Source organism: Otolemur garnettii, unplaced genomic scaffold (assembly GCF_000181295.1).
Source record: "Otolemur garnettii isolate 467f Iridium unplaced genomic scaffold, OtoGar3 scaffold00051, whole genome shotgun sequence".
Classification (NCBI taxonomy): Eukaryota; Metazoa; Chordata; class Mammalia; order Primates; family Galagidae; genus Otolemur; species Otolemur garnettii.
Window position 1 is genome coordinate 6474826 of NW_003852446.1, and position 14998 is coordinate 6489823.

Here is a 14998-nt window from a genome sequence, read left to right on the forward strand (position 1 = left end):
CTATTTGTTCATAATTTTGAAGCAAAACCACACAGCAAGTAATAGGATATATTAAAAAGCATTTTTAATGAATATAGGACCATTCATTCATCTCTTTCCTGTTTCAGTGCTCTTGACAAATTAAGCCGAAATATCTGAATAGCTGCTATCATCCATGCAAAACTGGGGCTTCAGAGGCCAAATTGAGGGCAGCCTAAGCTAAACCAAGTTAGAAGCAACAGATTTCACTCTGGGCAACATTTTCTTTTTACCCAGAAAACACAATACATACTATTTGCAGATCTTTTGATGAAGTGATCTCCCCTAGGAAACTTGCCCATGTCAGAACTTTCTTGTGTCTAGCCATTTGCACAGTGACTGCCTTCTTCCTCACTGCTCAGGACACCAGGAGACCTGTACTTCTTTCTCAAGCCCCTTTCAGAACATTAGATGAGAGAGAGCAGGAAAAAATGAAAATAAGTGAAATAGCCACCCTCTTTAACGTCAGGATCCTGACATTCAAATAATGCAATTTAAATATAGCCTCATAAAGTTTAGATCCAAGCCATAATTATGTATATCATAATATCATAAATACCATAATGCTTAAAGGAAATATCTCTGGCAACAGAGAAGACATTCTTCAAATGCATGAGCATCAAAAATAAATGAAGCGTAAGTGGACTGGTGTGAATATCTACGCTATAGATTTTGAGAGAACCCAACTCAAAATAATTATTTCTATTTTTAATAATTTTTAATATACTGCAAATTATCCTTAACTAATGGCTTTGTAGAATACATTCTATTGCTATTAAATGATTAAACTACAATGATGATTACTGCATTTCATCAATTCCAAGGTGTACTTTTTTGCTAAAACTTTTTATATCTCTGAAATTAGGAGGCATCACATAATCAGTAATATAATGGTTTTATTGGCAACATTTTTATATGTTTATAGTACATAAAACAACAATGCATCTTATAGTGATATGCATAATTATGTATGGTAGGAAAGAACATTTAGCATGAAGCACTTCAACTAATGAATCATATTTTGAGTGACTTACTAAGCACTGGCCAATGGATTTAGGTGATGGGGAGGCAAAGATAAATTATATATGTCCTTGATTTCAGAACAAACAGTATGGTAAGGAGTCATATATAAGCTACCAAATAAGTGCATCAAGGAATGAGAAAGCCATCCATAGTTAAGAGATCAGGGAACACCCATGGGGAGGTGACTACTGAGATAAATCTTAAAGGATGAGAAGCCTTCCATTATGCACATTTGGTGCAGAGACTATTAGATGGAGAAGGTTGAAGGAGTAAGATCTAGCCTAAAAGAAAAGAAGCAAATCCACAGAGTTTGGATTACTCAAGAACTACCAGAGATTTGTGATATTAACTGAGTAGGGAAACCAATTAGCAAGCCCAGTTTGGGTTGGTGGAGGAAATTTGAATTCACATTGGTTGGGGCACATTAAGTTTGAGGTATTAGTATAGGGTGACCAGATTTTAACATTTGTAAAGCAGGACAACATGGCGGGGGGGGGGCAGGGGACAGGGCAGGGCAGGGCCTGACAACAATGCAAACTTTGATAAGCAGTTATCGATAATCATTTCTCAACAATTATTTGTTATTATTACAGTTTAACATTGTAAAATACAAAAATAATATAAAACTCATATTCTGGCGAAATAGCTACATGGCAGCTGAAAACCGTATATTTCCTTCCTGTTCTCCTGCCCCTTCGTGCATTCTTTCCAAAAATTGGGACTTTTTTAAAACACCACGGGACGCAGGACAAATTGTTCAAAAGCAGGACATCTGTTCACCCTATATTAGTAGGATACTGCAGTGGACATCTGCCATTTTTGAGTGCCCATCCCACACTGAACAATTCCCTCACTGTGTAATTCTTGTTGGAAGGTAGAGCCCACTTCCCACTATAGAATATTTTTTTAAGGCCAAATATTTGCTTTCCTGGCTTTCTTGATGCTAGGGTGTAGTTGGGAGGCCTAGCTTTGGCCAAATGGACACACATACACACTGCTCTGGGATTTGAATCTGGAGTTAGTGATGCAAAACCACCAGGCCAATGGAGAAATAATTCTTTTGAAGGCAATGGCAGCAGCAGGATCCAGTATCCATTACAAGCTGTAGTCTCTACTGCAGTCTTAGTAGTGGGAGCAGAGTTGTCTTTACTACACTGGTTCGGCTGAGTGATTCTGGCCAGAGTCCCAGCTATGTACCCTCCCTCCAGTCTTGCCTATTTTCCAGCCTGACCTTTGTTCTACAGATTTCCCAGGGATCCTATGAGCAGGACAATGTCTTTTGAATGCTTTTTTGCTCAAGAAAAAAGTCAGTTTCTGTGGTTTGCAAAGTAAGAACCCTAGGTTCTACAGTCATACATCAGAAGATGTTTTAACAAAGACTTGGAAAATGATCACACAAGAGGCAAGGTAAACTAGATAATTAGGGGAATCATTTGATTAATTGGAAATTAAAGCTAAGGGAGAAAATACAGATATCGGTAGAGAAAAGATATGGCACCATGGCGTGGGGGGGGAGAAAGAGGCAGAAATATTCGGCATCTGTGAGTGAAGGGAAAGAGAAATAGGAGAGCCACAGAAAACACATGTTCTGGGGGCCTACAAAGTGCTGGGTATCTTGCACAAGCTAATTCATTTCATATTACAAATATTAAGGAGGATATTGCCATCCTTACTTTAAAGAGGAGGAAAATGAGATGTATAGACATTAAATAACTTTCTGAAAATTATGTAAATAATAGTAAGTGTGAAAGGATTCGAATTCCAACATCACACTGCCTCCCTGCCAGAATCTTTAGGAAAGGACACAGAAGCCAGGGTGCTTAACTCTGGCTACACACTGGAATCATCTAGGGACATATGGGAACAGCTAGGCCAAGGTGCTGTCCGAGATTGGGATTTTCAAAAGCTTCCCAGGAGGTTCCAATATGTACCTGAGAATCACTGTAGTAGGTGGCATTTCAGCAGAAAAGTGAAATGGCTTGAAGAGCAAGTGGGAAGTCACGCTACAGAGCCAGCAAGTGCTAAAGGTAAAGTATTGATAGGGAACAGTGCAATGAGGGGCAACAGATTGAGGAACATGAGTTTGAAATGGGTTGAAAGTGAGCTGAAAGTGGAAACAGAGAAAATGAGTATAGACTATTCTCACAGTAACTCTGAAGCTGAAGGGAGAACGAAAGGTAGCTACCCACTCAGGAGGCTTACGGGCTGAGAAAATGCTTTAGAAAGATAAAAAGCTATGAAAACATCTGTAGGTTGTGGGAAAGGGACCTGTGGGAAGTGAGAATTGAAGATAAAAGGAAAAAGCTGAGGTCCTGGAGGAGATGGAGTCTGGTATTCAAGAGGAAAGAAAGGTTAACTACTGAAAAGGAAGAGGGTGTTTCTTTTAATAAAGGAAGAAAGGATAATTTTGCATCAAAGGGAGCAGAGCTAGGTGGTGGGAAAATAATGAGAACTGGAGAAAAGCAAAGAGTGGAATTGGAAAAATACACACAAGAAATGGAATAAAGGAATCAAAATGAAGTAATAGTGCTCACCTGAGATCACATAAAAAATGATTTTAAGTGTAATTAATTAACAGAGTTATATGACTTTCTCAAATAATACTTGGGAGTCTTGAGAAGGTGAGAAAATGAATAATGGAGTTTATCCACTGCTAGGTAGGGATCACCCAGGCTGATCAGGTGATAGGTGAAGGGAGTGAGGAACTTTAGGGTGCTACTGACATCACATGTGTGCACACTGGAAATCTAAGCAAGACTATTTATTATACTTTAACATGAAATTTAGTATATTAAAATTTACACAGGCTCCTATACCTGATTTGGCATGTAAAATGTATGAAATCTAAAATTCGTGATGAAATCCAAATGTATTCAGTGACAGACAGTGATGATTCTGACAGAGGAAGAAGTGTGGTTTCAAATCCAAAAATGATTAGAAGTGATTAGATTAGTGACCAAAGCCCTTTTAATTTGGTGATTGATTATTCTTGCTTTCAGATAGGTCACATTTCAGACACTGGTTAAAACATATAGATTATATATAAAATCATCCCACTACAAAGTGCTACTTCTATTGATTATGCCTATTCTAATTCATCAGAAAAAGGAAGAGTTTCTCAAAAACTGTTCAAGCTGATACATCTGTTCACTTCTCCTAATTCAGATCCCTGAAGCTCTAACTTCCCAATTGTTTCTCAAATTTCATTCTAGCCACAGACCACTTCATAATGTTTTATTGGTGATACAATATTTGAGAAATGTTCTTCCAGACAACCATGGCATTGAGCTTGGTATTTTGTGCTCTTTAAAATGCTTTCTTTCAATGAAATTTGATACAAAAGGTACCCTATGCTTAGGATGCTCTCCCTCTATGCTCATCCCTCATTTCCACCCACTTCCTTGAGCCTTTTGATTAGACAACTCCTTTATGACTCCAATGAAGTATCACTCATCTGGGTAGGTTTTCTTTGAACATATGCTCCCATAATACCCTGGCCTTCCTTCCTATTTATACCATGCATCCCAGTTGTAATTATTTGTTCAGTCTGTCTGCCCACTAAACTGTAAGATTTGTGAGGCAAGAATCTGCCAGGAAGGTCATAAGTATTCAATAAATATTTGTTGAGTATTGAATGAGTAATTTTAACTGGAAAATGGACTATATTGAAGAGAAACTAAGGCAGGAAGGCTAAAATGGAAGCTATCATAGGCAACAGATAGAGCAGACTCCAACATCTTCATCCTTTACTATTTACCTGCACACTGCTCCAGGGTGCCTTCCCTCCCAATAGCCAGCCCCTGAAGTTCATGGTCTGATGACCACTCAGCGTGCCAGAGACCTCCCTTTGCCTGGTCCCATGGAGAGCAGGAAGGATCTGTGAATTGATATCCCTTAAAGGCAGCCCTTAGTTAATCACTGACAAGTACCAAACTATAAATACTCCTGCTCCCGTGTCTACTTCAAAACCAGGCAAAACTAAACAATAGATTGTTTAGGGTTATTTAAGTGGCAAATTATCAAGAAAAGTAAAAAAAAAAATAGCACAAAATTCAGGTATTAATTATCTCTGTAAGGAGGAGAAGGAAGAGGGTGTGATTAGGAAGGTATCAATACATATAAGGCAGTGATTTTCAACCAGTGTGCCATGAGAGGATCTTAGGTGTGTTGTGAACATTTTTTTAATTTGATTTTTTTTTTTTTTTTTTTTTTTTGAGACAGAGCCTCACTCTGTCGCCCTGGGTAGAGTGTCGTGAAGTCATAGCTCACAGCAATGTCAAACTCTCGGGCATGAGAAATCCTCTTGTCTCAGCCTTTTGAGTAGTTGAGACTACAGGTGAAAATTTTTAAAGATCATTAAATTACTTTCAAAAGACGTTCAAAGCACAATGAGAATATTCTTTTCTTTTTTACTCCTTTTCTTTGATCAACATAATTTAACTATATGGAAGTTTAACTATACGTTCTACTGTCCATAAGATTTTAAAATAGTTTTAAAAACACTGATATAAGGGCTTCTATGATATTGCTAACATTCTATTTCTTGAGGTGGATGTTGGGTATATGATATTCATTTTATTATTTTTCTTTAAACCATATATATGTTGGGCAGTGCCTGTGGCTCAAAGGGGTAGGGAGCCAGCCCCATATGCTGGAGGTGACAACATCATTTGCTGACAAGAACACTTAAGAAAATAGGCATAGGCTGGACATTTCTTAAACTGATAGAAGCCATCTAAAATAAATCCACAGCTGGTATCTTATTAGAATGGAGTGAAACTGAAAGCCTTTCCACTTAGAACTGGAACAAGATAAGGATGCCCACTATTGCTACTGCTATTCAATATAGTGCTGGAAGTCCTAGCCATGGCAATCAGGCAAGAGAAGGAGATCAAGGGTATTCAAATGGGGACAGAGGAGGAGGTCAAATTCTTGCTCTTTGTGGATGACATGATCTTACACCTGGACAAAGCTCTTAGAAGTGGCCAAGGAATCACTTGATTCAAAATCTCAGGATACAAAATCAATGCCCACAAATCAGTAGTCTTCATATATGTCAATAACAGTCAAGCTGAGAGTAAAATCAAGACACAATACCCCCCTCTTTTTTTTTTGGCAATTTTTGGCTGGGGCTGAGTTTGAACCCACCACCTCCAGCATATGGGGCTGGTGCCCTACTCCTTTGAGCCACAGGTGCCACCTAAGACACAATACCCTTTACAGTAGCTTCCAAGAAGATGAAATACCTGGGAATATATATAACGAAAGATGTTCGGGATCTCTATAAAGAGAACTATAAAACCCTGAGAAAATAAATAGCAGAAGATGTTAACAAATGGAAGAACATACCATGCTCTTGGCTGGAAATAATCAACATCATTAAAATGTCCATACTACCAATGCAATCTACAGATCTAATGCAATCCCCATCAAAGCACCAATGTCATACTTCAAAGAACTTGCAAAAGTAGTACTTCGTTTCATATGGAACCAGAAAAATACCAAATAGCCAAAACAATTTTAAGAAATAAAAACAAATTTGGAGGCATCATGTTACCAGACTTCAAGTTACACTACAAGTCTACAGTGATCAAAACAGCATGATATTGGCACAAAAATATAGACATAGATCTATGGAATAGAATAGAGAACCTATAGGTGAACCCAGGTACATATGACCATCTGATATTTGATAAACCAAACAAAAGTGTGCACTGGGAAAAGAATCCCTATTTAATAAACGATGCTGGGAGAACTCGTTAGCCAAATGTCGAAGACCAAACCTGGACCCACACCTCTCACAAATGACAAAAATTGACTCTTGCTGGATAAAAGATTTAAATTTAAGACATGAAACAAAAATTCCAGAAGAGTGTGGGGGAAAATGCTAGACAAAATTGGCTTAGGAAAAGATTTTATGAAGAACAACTCCCTTGGCGATTGCAGCAACACCAAAAACTAAATAAATGGGACATGATCAAGCTAAAAAGGTTCTGCACAGCTAAGGATATCAAAACTAAACCAAACAGCCTTCAGAATGGGAGAAGGTATTTGGATGCTTTGAATCTGACAAAGGGCTGATAACTAGAATCTACGGAAAACTCAAATTAATCAACAAGAAAAGAGCAAACAACCCCATTTGTAAGTGGGCAAGAGACTTGAACAGAAACTTCTCTGAAGATGACAGATAATTGGCCAACAAACACATGAAAAAACTATTTTTTATATGCCATGCTCTCCAGACTTTTCACAGTCCTGATCTTGTCTTCTTACAAAGGCAGGGATCCACCTTTTTCACTACACAGCCAACAGCTAACTATTACATATGCCTATCACCTAGCACAATGACTGGCCCAAAGAAGTTACTTACTCAAGATATATTGAATGTGTGAAATAAGGAAAGAAAGAAGTTTAAGGTTATCATTCACAATTAGTGGAAGTCCATGATAATGAACAATAGAATAGATATTAATAAAACCAGGCCAGAGTTAGTCTTTTTTAATTTCAAAATATTACAGGCGTACAAATATTTTGGTTACATGTATTGATTTTGTTATACTTGAATCAGGGTTATTAAGTGTGCCCATCACCCAGATAGTTCTCATTGTACTTTTATTTCTTTGCAGTTTTTGGCCAGGGCCAGGTTTGATCCACCACCTCCGGCATATGGGGCCAGCAGTGCCCTACTCCTTTGAACCACAGGTGCTGCCCTTTTTTTTTTTTTTAAAGAGACAGAGTCTCACTTTGTCACCCTCAGTATAGAGTGCTGTGGTATCACAGATCACAGCAACCTCTTGCTCTTGGGCTTAGGCGATCCCCTTGCCTCAGCCTCCCGAGTAGCTGGGACTACAAGCACCCATCACAATGCCTGCCTATTTTTTTGCTGCAGTTTGGCTGGGGCTGGGTTTGAACCTGCCACCCTCGGTATACGGGGTTGGCACCCTACTCACTGAGCCACAGGCACTGCCATCATTGTACTCTTTAGGTAGGTTTTCACCCACCTCTTCCTCTACCTTCTCCCCTGCTTGATTTCCACTGAGTTTTACACCCCTCTGCACAAGTGTGTTCATCCGTCAGTTCTAATTTGATAGCAAGTACACATGGTGTTTTTCTATTTTTTAGATAGGTCACATAGGATAATGGTCTCCAGTTTTATCCATATTGTTGAAAAGCCTTTAATTCTTCCTTCTCCACGGTTGAGTAGTATTCTGTAGTGTGTGCATATATATGTGTGTGTGTGATATATATGTATATATATACACATATATAAATATGTATATCACATTTTGTTAATCCATTCATGAATTGATTGGCATTTGGGTTCATTCCACATCCTTGCAATTGTAAATTGTGCTGCAATACACATTTGTGTGCAGGTGTCTTTTTTTTTTTTTTTTTTTTTGCCGTTTTTGGCCAGGACTATGTTTGAATCTGCCACCTCTCCCGCATATAGGACCAGCGCCCTACGCCTTTGAGCCACAGGCGCCGCCTTGTGTGCAGGTGTCTTTTTGATAAAATAACTTCTTTGGGGGGAGTAAATACCCAATAGTGCAATTGTACTTACTCTCTCTATCACACCAGAATGCAACAAAAGAGCTCTTCATATTTTTCCTTTTTGCCTGATCTAAGATGGAGTTTAGGGAAGGAGAGAAGGAGAATCATTTTCCATCGTCATCATCATCATATCAAGGACTTACTATTTTCTAGACCTTTTCTGAAGTCCATTAAGTAGATTATTTTATTTAATTCTCACAAAATCTCTTTGAGGCAGGTTCTATTAGTATTCTTCCCCTTAATATATGAGGAAATTGGGACTTGTAGAAGCTTGATAACCAAGCTAACATCATAAGAATAAAAATTAGGATTCCACACTAGGTTTGAGTCTTTGTTTTTAACTCGGAAACATGCTCTCAAATTTTTCCTTGCTAATCAACTAGAAGTTAGACACATCATTGTAGTTCCTCTATTCTTGGGGGACTGACTCCAGGTCTGTATTAGTTTACTAGGACTGCCAAAATAAAGTACCACAGTTTGGATATCTTAAAAAGAAATTGATTTTCTAACAATTCTGGAGACTAGAAGTCTGAGACCAAGGTGCTACTAGGTTTAGTTTCTTTTAAGATCTTTCTCCTTGGTTTATCAATGGCTGTCTTCTGGTATCTTCAGATTGTCCTTCCTCTGTGTTTTTGTGTCCAAATTTCCATTTCTTATAAAGATATCAGTCATAATGGATTAGGACTCACCCATATAACCTCATTTTACCTCTTTAAAGGGCCTATGTTCAAATATAGCCACATTCTGAAGCACTAGGGGTTAGAGCTTCAACATATAAACTTTGGGATGACACATTTCATAGCTCATAACAGGAGCCTTCATACCTGCTACAAGCAACTAGAAATTTGAGATCACACCATCAGGAATCTGTGGATAAAATTCAAGGATTTTGTGAACATAAATGGAAAGAGATCACATCTTTATTTTCACAAAACATCTAAATGAAAATTAGCATTTCCTTCAAATATGAATGTAGCCAACAAACCACACTAGCATTAGCTGTGTGATGACTTTGTCATCAACAGAAGTTACAGATATTTCTATATCACATTGGAGTTGTTGAGGACATCTCAAACATCATTTATGATCATCATTACATTGAAATTATGACAGTTTACATACCCAGTATGTAACTGGGTTAACACGTTAATAAAGAAACACTATCTCACTATATAATAAAGTTGTCTTGTAAATATTTTGATAGCTATATTTCAGGATAATTGGTTTCTTTTATAATCTTAAAAAAATTATTTTACTCATTTAAAAACATTATTCTGAGAAGAGGGTTTGGAGTTTACAGTTTTCATTATACGTCAAAGGAGCTCATGATAGAAAAAAAAAAATGTTTGTCAACTTCTGTCTGATGGACCTGACCACAGATGGCAGCCCAGTCAGAAATGAAACTAAGCCGATTCAGCCAATGCAAGATAACCATCAACATGTTGGGTTTAAAGTCCTTAATAACATGTCTAATTTGCTTATAATTTGAGATAAGACGTCTCAACTGTGTATATTATGCCTTTCAAAATACATAAAAACTAAGACCCATTTTCTTTTATAAAGGCTCAATCCGGTTTCAACTGTGCCTTCTCTATCAGGTCTTCAATTAGGGTGCAGCATTCTCTCTGCTCACCTTAGCTTTAAAGTCCCTGGGTCCTGATTTGTTGCATTGGATATGTCAGCTAACCATTATCCTTCAGGAATACAATGACCTAGGATTTTTCTCAAGAAAATTATTATTACTTGAGAAGGAGAAGATGCTAAGAAATATGTATGAGGGCCCCTTATAGATGTGGCATTACCAGTTTCCCAGCCCACACTCTAGCAATATTCTGCTATCTCCTTCCCAACCTTAAAGTTTCTAACCACTTTCATCTATCTCAGAACCCCTGGAATATATATTTATGCTCTTAGTGTCCTGCTATCTGTGGGGCAGGGGTGGCTTCAGGTTTTGTGGTACCCTGAAGCTCATACACTTTGGGGGCCTTCTTTAAGAAAAAGGTTATAAAACTACAAATACAAAAGTGAGCACAGGGCCTTGGAAAGGATCTATGCAATTGAGTGTCCCTGCAGCTTAAGTACTTTCGGCTTCTCAACACAGCTGCCTTTGCAATTAGGACTATGGTATAACAGAAAGAATATAATACTTGAAGTTATATTTGAAGCCCTAATCGATCACTTGCTGGCCAAGAATACTTGTATAGTCATAGAGGATATGAAAAATGAAGGACTCTGGTAACTTGGGAGCATAGGAACCCAAGCTACCCCACAAAAACACTACCCATAGAAGGTTGTTTTGAGAATCTAATCAGGTAATTGATGTGCAGTGGCTTAATAAGCTAAAGAGTGCTAATAAAAAAATGTGAATTGTGCTTTATTATACTTTAATACGTCTTCTTAAAGAGTTCTCTCTCTTTGCAGCTCTTTGGCCACCAAATAAAACCTCAGAAGAAGTAAGATGGTGGTAGAAGCCATGGGTGTTGTCCTTCCACAGCTGGACCAGGATGAGAGTCAAAGTTACCACACTTTTTACCCTTTTCTTCTTGATGTGCATCCAGAATTGTCTCTATACCAATTAAATTTTGATTAAAAGCAAGTGGGATAGGAAGATATAAATTATCATCCATAAAATTAGCATATAGGTGGGAGTATTACAGTTTTCTTGGAAAGCAATTTGAAACACTAAGTTAAAAGATAAACATGGACACTTATCCTAAGGAAATAATTAGAGATACCAGTGAATATTTCAGCATAGTTATTTATTATTCTAAATAATTTGAAACCTAAATGTACAATGACCAATATTAGATGAATGAATAAATTATGGTAAACTAAAATAATTATGGTGTATTCAAATAATGGACTAATATGCATTCATTAAAATATTAATAATATGTTAAATATTCCTTTAAATGAATATATTTATAACATAATATTATAAAAATTATGTGCTGAGTAAAACTTATAGGTTGAAAAAATGGTAAAAGGTTAATACTAGTTATCTGTAGTTATTGGCATTTGAGTAATTGTTACTTCTTCCTTATTCTTTCATGTGTTTTCCAATCTTTCTACAATAGACATATCATTATTGTAATTATAAAAACATTAATTTTTAAAAAATGAAAGAACTTGATCTGAAAATATAGACACCTATTGCACATAAGAAGGTTGGTTTCAGATGCACTTCATTACCAGTATTGGTTAATAAGAACAAGACTTTGCTGGCAAGTGCCTGGGATCAGGCTTGCCAGAATTTTTAAAAGTCCTCTGTCTGAGGGCAGTAGACGGTAAAAGTTTAGTTTTATAAAGTGGTAAAAGAATGGGCAAATACAGTCTGATTCTACCAGCCTGTCTGCCTTTAAAATTGCATGCTATTTGTGTTAGCTGCTAGGACTTGGTTGACAGATCAAGGGGCACCCTCCAGATCTTCAGATGGCAAGAACTTAGATGGTAATTTCAGTTCACAACAGATGGGAACTGCTGGTGCATAAGGTCACTCAAAATATTGGTTGCTTTATCTCCATAGAACTATGAAGAGAGGAAAGAAGTTACAGGCTTGCCATAAGATAATGCATTTGGTTCCTTCCAGAAAGCTCCTATCAGTATGCTCAAAGGGCAAAGCACATACAAGAGCAGACTTTCAATTAAGTCACTCACAAAAGACCAACAAGACCAAGGTCAGAGAATGACAGGTGGGCCAAAAGTTAAAGAGAAACATTGAATTGAAGGTTTCCATATAAGTATAATATAAGAAGGCCCTGTAAATGTAAAATATATATTTGCAAAGGCATGCTATACTGTTGTTCTACTTAGCAATTTTGGACCTTAAATGGCTCAGGATGCAATTTAAGTAAAAAATAGTTTTAAACATTTGGTAGCATAATGCTCAAAGTGTTCAATTTTATCACTGAAAATTTCTTTAGAGATGAATTTTTCTTTTTAGGACTGAGTTGGTGCCAGTTTTTATAGGCAAAAGGAAAGAATGTTTCAGTAGTAGGGTATGAAAAATGTTTTCCAGATCTTAATAAGACGATTGAGTCTATAAATAGGATACTCTTAAATGAGTAAAAAGTGATGAAGTCATGGGATATGAGTTAAATTTAGAATACATGAATCTAACTAGGATCTGAGGATCATGGCTCATATTTTTCCCCTGTCTTTAAATGAATTTAATGAAGACCTTTGAAATTTTCATACCTCTATCATTCAAAAGGCCTCATAAAATATGCTTCATTATAGGAGAGTAACATCATCATAGTCATATAATTAGAAAAATGATAATAACAAGTCACATGGAATTGAGAGAAGATAGCAGTAACAAAAAATCATCTCAAAATTATTAATAGTTGCTTGCTTTTAACTTAGAAAATACAATATTAGTAATGATTTTACTTTATAAATTTGTTTAATTTTTTAAGGACAATCTTTTTTATTTCGAGAATGTCATGATAGTTGCTAGAATTTGAGAAATATGTTACAAAGACTATGCTCTCTTATGTGGCTTATATGTAATGCAAAATTCAAGGGCATTTAAATACAGTAGAACCTCCATAATTGACCACCTCCAAAAGTTGACCCAATTTTCATAGACCAGACATACACTACATGTAGGTATCAGTACAGCAGACTTAGTTCCTTATGATGACCACCTCCATATATTGACCATTTTGTTACAATCCCTGGGGTGGTCAACTCACAGAGGTTTTACTGCATAGTCAGAGAAAGTTATAGGTCTTTTTGAAACTCTATTACATACTTTATTTTTATTTTTTCATTTGTACAAATTCATGGGGAATATATGTAATTTTGTTATATACCTAGATGGCACAGTGGTTACATCAGGGCTTTCAGGGCATCCATCACCCAAATAACATACACTGTACCCGTTAGGTAATTTCTTATCATCTACCCTTACTCCTGCCAGCTTACCCTTCTAAGTCTTCACTGTCTGCCTTTCCACTCTCTGCATCCATGTGTACACTTTTTTGGCACCCACTTGTGAATGAGTACATGCAATACTTTTCTTTCTGTGTCTGATTTATTTGACTCAACATAATAATGTCCAGTTCCATCCATGTTGCTGCAAAAGACATGATTTCATTCTTTTTATGGCTCAGTAGTATTCTATTGTTTATATATAACACATTTTCTTTAGCCATTCATTTGTGGATGGATGCTTAGTTTGATTCCATATTTTGCTGTTTTGAACAGTGCTGAAACAAACATATGAGGGCAGATATCTTTTTGATAAATTGATTATAAATTTAAAGAATGAATTATTAAAGAAAAATAGGCAAGTCTTACATAAATAGGAATGTTTATCATATGTATTTTTTAAATTTCACATCTGGTATCTTGACATCTACTGTTTTATCTTCTAAATTGGCTTTTATTAACTAGTTCATAAACTATTTCTACCATAGACAAATTGTAAGATGAGTGAAAACTGTATGAAATGAGGAAATGGTAAGGCTAAATGATTTTCTGCTTAATCAAATGAGACTGTTGTTAGCCTTAATACAACTATATAGTAAATCTTGATTGTGGATGTACTTCTAGGACTGTTCTCCCACAGGAATTTGAAAGTTGGAACTTTCAAACTCTGTGGATCACTCCTTTAAAGAAATCAATTGCAAAGCACTTGTAGATTTGGCCTGGGCCTTCTTTATCACTCAAGAAATTTAAATGACATTAATTTTGAGTGTAACACTAATGCAAAGGCTGGGCTGTGTACCTATGTTATGTAGTAAAGAGAAAAAGAACTTCTAGACACATTCCTTCTTTATCAGTGTCCATTCAATGCAATAAACATTTGTGTGATGGTTAATTTTATGTATCAATTTGGACTAAGGGATGCCCAGATATCTATAAGACATTATTTATGGGTTTGCTTGTGTTTCTGAAAGAGATTACGATTTGAATCAGTAGATATAGTAAAAAAGAAAGAAAAGGAATCTGCTCCCACCAATGTGACTGAACATCCTCCAATTCATTGTGAGCCCATTAGAGCAAAAGGCAGAAAAAGAGAAAATTCTCTTTCTTTCTTCTTGAACTGAGATGTCCATATTCTCTTGCCTGGCTCTCAGGCTTTCAGCTTAGACTAAATGATACCACAAGTTTTCCTTGTTCTTCAACTTGTAGATAGAGGATTGTGGAACTTCTTAGCCTCCATAATCACATGATCCAATTACCATAGTAAGTTTTCTTTTGTGTATCTATCCATCTATTTATCTATTCATATCCTATTGGTTCAACTTCTATGAAGAATTCAGACTAAAACAATTTGTTTGGCTGCCTACCATATGCTGAACAATGAAAGGCTATGATGAATAAGACAGAGTGTCTACCTAAGTTTCACATAGTTCATGCTACCCTACCACAACCACAACCCAGATATGTAACC